The sequence below is a fragment of the Lolium rigidum genome, chromosome 6, assembly GCF_022539505.1.
Source record: "Lolium rigidum isolate FL_2022 chromosome 6, APGP_CSIRO_Lrig_0.1, whole genome shotgun sequence".
In the NCBI taxonomy this organism is placed as follows: domain Eukaryota; kingdom Viridiplantae; phylum Streptophyta; class Magnoliopsida; order Poales; family Poaceae; genus Lolium; species Lolium rigidum.
This window is the reverse complement of record NC_061513.1, coordinates 209,747,682-209,754,041: the sequence shown is the minus strand read 5'-3', so window position 1 is coordinate 209,754,041 and position 6,360 is coordinate 209,747,682. Positions and strand designations below refer to the sequence as shown.

At 41.8% G+C, this 6,360-nt stretch overlaps 1 pseudogene; it reads left to right on the top strand.

Moving 5' to 3' along the window:
* Positions 1-399: 399 nt before the first annotated feature.
* On the top strand, positions 400-6,084 carry LOC124668227 (annotated as a pseudogene).
* Positions 6,085-6,360: the final 276 nt, after the last annotated feature.

Genomic DNA, 6,360 nt, shown 5'->3' with positions numbered 1-6,360 from the left:
CAATCAGAAATTCGAAGCTTTCTAAAATAGATAGGAATACCTAAGTATTTAAAAGGTAAGGAGCCAGCATCACATCTAAAAATCTGTTTATACAGATCCACCTCATCATTTGCCTTACCAAAACAGAAACAAATGACGAAGACAAATGACGAAGACTTCACAATCTGATATACTAGTACTTGTTATCTGATATCTCACGGTATGATTGCTGCACCCCCATGGAGCTCTCACAGCGCTTTGAATTTTCGGCCGTCCGATCGAGCTGACGTGGCGCGATCTCAGCCGTCGTTCCGTTCAGGGCGCTGAGGCCCTCCCACAAACCCACTTTTTATCCATGGGTCACGAAAAGGCCCGCTCGGCCCGATCTCCACCAATCACCACGCCCCCAATCGCTCCCCAATCCCCTCCTCTGCCCGTCTCCTCCCCAATCCTCTCCCCTCGCGCCCGCATCCCCGCCGCCGCACGCCTCTCTCCCTCTCCTTCTCTCCCCGCAGCAGACCAGACCAGCGCTGACGCACGCACCCGCAGGTACAGCCCGCTCGTCCACGATTTCTCTCCCCCAATCTTCCCTCCCTACCTCTCTCATGATTTTCATACGGGTAGAGTTGCTCTGCTGGTTAGGCCGCCGCCCGTCCCGATCTGCGCTTGTTTCACGCGATTTTTAGCCCCATCTGCACGAATTTTTCGGCAAAGCATGTCGTTCCGTGCGAAGCTGATCCGTGCTTAGTGGACTGTACTGCCGTACAATCGCCGTGATCTATCTACGGCCGGATTAGCAGGTTTCGTAGCGCGCGCGGACCCGGCCAAATCCTGTTTTCTGTGGGGAATCCTTTGGTTCAGGTGTATGCTCGCGTAATTCGTGTTTCGTTCGTCTGTTGATTTGCTAAACCATATTAGATCCGAGGACATGATGCGATACAAGAGGGATTTTGTTGACCTCCAACTCTAGATTTCTCTTGCAACACTTCTATTGTACAATACGTAATTCAAACTTCAGACCTGTATTTGTTTTTTGGCCCCGGCTCGACAGAACGTAAACAGGCAGAATTGCTTCTCTTGCGATTCTGTTTCTCAATTTGTGTTGCTTTCCGTATACACATTTATCAAATACTGAGAATTTCTTTTCGGAGCTAACAGTAAGCTGACCGTTGTTGTTTTTATCTCGTGATCCCGCAGATTTGGTGTTCGGAACAAGCCGTGACCATCAAACATGTCGGCGCCAGCGGAGCTTTCCCGGGAGGAGAACGTGTACATGGCCAAGCTCGCCAAGCAGGCCGAGCGCTACGAGGAGATGGTCGAGTTCATGGAGAAGGTGGCCAAGATGGTCGACTCGGAGGAGCTCACCGTCGAGGAGCGCAACCTACTCTCCGTCGCCTACAAGAACATCATCGGGGCGCGTCGCGCCTCCTGGCGCATCATCTCCTCCATCGAGCAGAAGGAGGAGAGCCGCAGCAACGAGGACCGTGTCACACTCATCAAGGACTACCGCGGCAAGATCGAGACCGAGCTCACCAAGATCTGCGACGGCATCCTCAAGCTGCTCGAAACCCACCTCGTCCCCTCCTCCGCCGCTCCCGAGTCCAAGGTCTTCTACTCAAGATGAAGGGTGGCTACTACAGGTAACAATAATAGTAGTATGATGGCCGGCTCCGGCAAGCAGACATTCTTCATTAATTAATTAATGGATTGTGAATTTTCATTGACCTCTGAATCAAACAATTGTGATTAATAGGTACCTTGCCGAATTCAAGAGTGGGGCTGAGAGGAAGGATGCTGCTGAGAATACCATGGTGGCATACAAGGCTGCTCAGGTTCACCATTTTATCTTCATATAAATTCTTGCTCAAGAATCATTCTTTCTTCTATAATTTTTGTAAACATGTCTTTGTGATTTATTTAGCTTGTGTACTTCCCTTATTTAAATGGTTTGGTTTGTCTACAATCTCTCAGGATATTGCTTTGGCTGAGCTGGCTCCAACTCACCCCATTAGGCTTGGGCTGGCGCTGAACTTCTCGGTGTTCTATTATGAGATCCTCAACTCGCCTGATCGTGCTTCCAACCTCGCAAAACAGGTTAGTTTTTCTGCACCAGCTAGACTGCTCTGTTTTTTGTTTGTGCCCTGCTAGGTACACAATATATGTGTAGTGAATATATTTTTTTCCTGAATGAAGCCTTCATGATTTATTTAGTCAACTGGGAATTACAAATTGAAAATATCATAATACATGCATGCCTTACTAACAGTGTATCACTGCTAGAGCAGCAGCCATCTGGCTAATATTGTGTTTTGTCATCTTTACATTGCTGACTTCTGCAAAGCAGTATTGTAAGCACAATAAAGGGATAAGAATAGCCGGTAGGTGATGCAGTAGGTTATATTATGCATCACACTTTAATTTCACTACTTGAGAAAGAAAGCAATTTGATCTTCTGCTAATTGACTACCCCTTCCTTGCTATATTTTGGCGACCACTTTTTGCTTGTATCATGGGCAGAGCACGAGACACTTCAGATTAGTTGTCTTCCTTACTATTTTGTCATTGATTTGTAGAACCAATGGAACTTCCATAATATTTAGCTCTGTTTTGGGAGACAGCAAAATCCTTGTATTGCTTGTCAACTGAGGCGCTGAGTGAGCCCCCACAAAAAGAAACATGCAGTCACTCATGTACCTAATCTCAAATGGTTATTATCATTAAGTATCTGTCCTTCTTATTATTGGTTGACCCAGTGTTTCTGTTAGCTGTCATGACACATGAATGAGATTCTGTTCTTGACCTGTTCTCCAAATGCCTTTTGTATTAGGTATATTGTAGTGCATTCTAGAGAAGACTGGATCAAAAATAAAAGCATCTGTAGCAAAACTTGGCTAACTATTCATCATGAAGTTCCAAAGTTCTTAATAATCACACTCAGTAATCTTTTCATTGCTACAAATTTGAGCACTTGGCAACACGTTTTGTAGTAACTTGTCGTAGTTAATTCCAAGAAGTAATTCTTCTGGCACATTTGTGACTTCAGTCTCCTATCGTATTTCTTTTCATAATCGTTGCATCATTCTTGAAACATTGTTTGCAACTTCTCATCATGATGATGTTCCTAACTTCAGGCTTTCGATGAGGCCATCTCGGAGTTGGACACCCTGAGCGAGGAATCCTACAAGGACATCACTTTGATCATGCAACTCCTTCGTGACAACTCTTATAATTTGTCTAGAAGGTCTAAGTAAATGACATGTTTTTGGTGTTTCGAGTTGTTTTTGATTACCATTTTTATGTTGTCCAGGAGATGAAAGAGAAAAAAAAATTCAGGAAGTAAATTCCTCTATGAACTAAATAGTAGTCAGTAACCGCAGGTACCTATCTGTACACCTTATGTTTCCTCACTTTACATGTGTATCAATGCTAGATCAGTGTTCCCATACTGAAATTGTTGGCTACTCGATGTGAAGTAAAATTGTGCTTCTTGGAGGAGAACAAGAACTAATCGCAGGAGAAGGGGTCGGGGAATCAATAGCTTTCACAGAAAGACAACCATAGTTACCTCTGCCTTTCTTAAGAGCTGGCTGATTTGAATAAAAAGAGTAACATTCGCGATTGTAGCATTCTGCAATCTCAGGTCAGGACAATCTGCTTCAAGATGCATATTTGGTCTCCCAAACACGCTTGTCCTCAGAGTAACAATAGGGACCCATCAGGTTCTGAATCACCCCTCCTGTCCCATGGAATTTACTTCTATATTTTCAGTTCGCTACCCTTTCATAAAGAAAATTCATTTGGCCTCCTGTTGTCCATGCCTTTGTGGTGCTTGGCGTACTGTTACTAGGAGCTAGGAAGCATTTCAGAGAAAATTGGAAATATGGGATAGGGTACTAAGCTGAATGATTTTGTAGATGCAGTACCTTGGAGAGCCTTTTAGCCTGGTATCATGAAGTCCTTGTGAGTTGAATCGGTTGCATAATTTGTTAACTGTACCGTGGTAATTTTAAGAAATATGCTGTTAAGAAGTGCCTATGATAATGGTTGTGTCAGACACTCAGATTCATCTGAATCAAGCTCCCTTTGTGGTATTTGTTCACAAAATTTATAAAGCCATGAAATGCAACAAGTAGCTTTTCTTAATACATCTACCAAATGTGTAGTGTTTATGGAAACTGATTCTTGAGTTCTTTGGTTCGTAAATCTCATGGCATATTTATACTATTATTACTAGAGTATATCGCTTGAATGGAGATACATGTTAATTTTGAAGCACTAGGCATTTCATTTCAAATTTTTGAAATTGTTACTCAAACGCTATAGCATGTATCATTCTATATTCCAATGTTTATTTTCTATGAAATTACCTATTTTGGAGAATCATACATCCATGATTTATACCGTTATGTTAGGCCCTATATGCTATTTAGTTCAGAACTATGCACATTTTTTTAGTTGAAGTTTATGAATATTCTCCATTGGTGTTTCACTCATTGGCTACTGGATTTCTGCATTAGTGGCCATGAACGTCAGATTACTGCATATGTTAAGCACTTAAGCATGTGAGGTGTCCCTCGTGAGGTAGTACAAGGATCCCTTATTTACGGTTACAAAGAAAAGCGTATCTTATTTGATAGTGTCAAGTGTATTTAGCTGGATCAATTGCATTTTGTTCTTTTAGTTGTCTTCAGAACTCTATTTTCTACTTATGCATCTTAGTAAACATGTGTGCCATTTTTTAAAAGGGGATGTTCCAGAAGCTGTCTGTCCATAACTTGTCGTATCCACAACAGAGAATAGGAGATATAAAGACTATGCAGCTGCATAGAAGACAGCCTCAGTTATTTGGATTAGAACAACAATTTTCAAATTATTAGTTGGCCTTGATGGAATCCGTTGATCTTATATCAGAGCAAAAAGGTGAGTTCTATTATTTTGCAAGCAATAAATTAGTCCCCTATCCATTTAAGTGAATAAAATGTACTGCATATTTAATCTGCCATGCTTTACTGAAAACCTCTCGTACTGTCTGCTAAATTACTAAATTCATTCGGTTTCTCCCAAGAAGCTTGCCATGATTTTTAGGTCATTTTATTGTATGAAGCGTGTCACCAGCCTAACACTTGCTTTTAGCTCCAAATGGTCTTTATATACTACTAGCGTAGAAATCCATTTGGATAATACCATAGTTCTTTTTCCTTAAGAGAAAGCCCCTGCTTACTACTATTTATAAGCGATGGTTGTACATATTGTTGTTAGAAAACTATCTACTCCCTCTGGCTCTAAATACTTATTGCAGCTTAGAGACAAGCCAAACATTCTTTAGGGCGTATGTTGCATAAAGAATTAAGTAAGAGGCTTAGAGCTAGCTAAAATAATGCTACCAACTCATTAGAATATTGGTATTCTTGAAATATTCAATTATTAGCTTGGTCAATTGACCGTGTAAGTCGGGGCTTTACGTCTTAGAATTTGTGTCACTTCATAATTTCAAAGTTGAATTCTCGAAATTCTTATTGTGGGCTCTCACTACTGTACCTTTTCTACTCAGGTCAGGTTAGAATCCATGCTAGCGAATCGATGGAGACCATCAATATAGCCGCCAGTGTCATGCTAAAAGCCATGATGGAGACACTATAGCTTCCATGCCCCAAGTGCTAGAGCCGAGCCATTGGAGAAGGTCAATTGGTGACCAAAGCTATGTTCTACCCTTATGCACACGATGTCAATCTCCTTGACATTCAGTCTGTGGCAATTGATTTTAATCGGCACATCCATATGTGACTGGTATGTCTTCACCGAAGGTGAGCTGAAGATCCATTGTGATTTTGACGTCTACGGCTATGACTCCCACCTGTTGCCTATATATTATTATGAACATCTGCCTTCTATGCTAGCTATATCATATGTTCTGTTCTAGGTAGTGATATGAGATTATTGTTTCTCCCGTGTTTAATGTTTCATCTTGCACTCTGTAAATAAGGGAACAACTTTTTTGTGACCCTAGATGGGACCCTTGTGTTTTACTATTGTTATCTCAGAACCATGTATTTATACCTATAGGAAATATATATTTAATATAAAGAGAGGATCGCTGGTTTCTCATTTGGCTCTCCATAGCTGTCAATTTGCCTAGCAAACTCTGTTAATGATTGATTATCATTGGTGTTTACAAATGTATACAATATGAATATTGACACAAACTTCACGGGATCGTGCGCCAAGGCGCACATCAAAATCTAGTAGTAGTAGTACTTGCAAATTTAACAGCAGCAGCTACAAGAGAGTTGAATAACTCAGCGCGCTTACAGCCCAAAGCAAACCAGGAGACCTGGCCGGTACGACACGCCGTCGTGCTTCCGGTGTCGCCGCCGAAGGGCT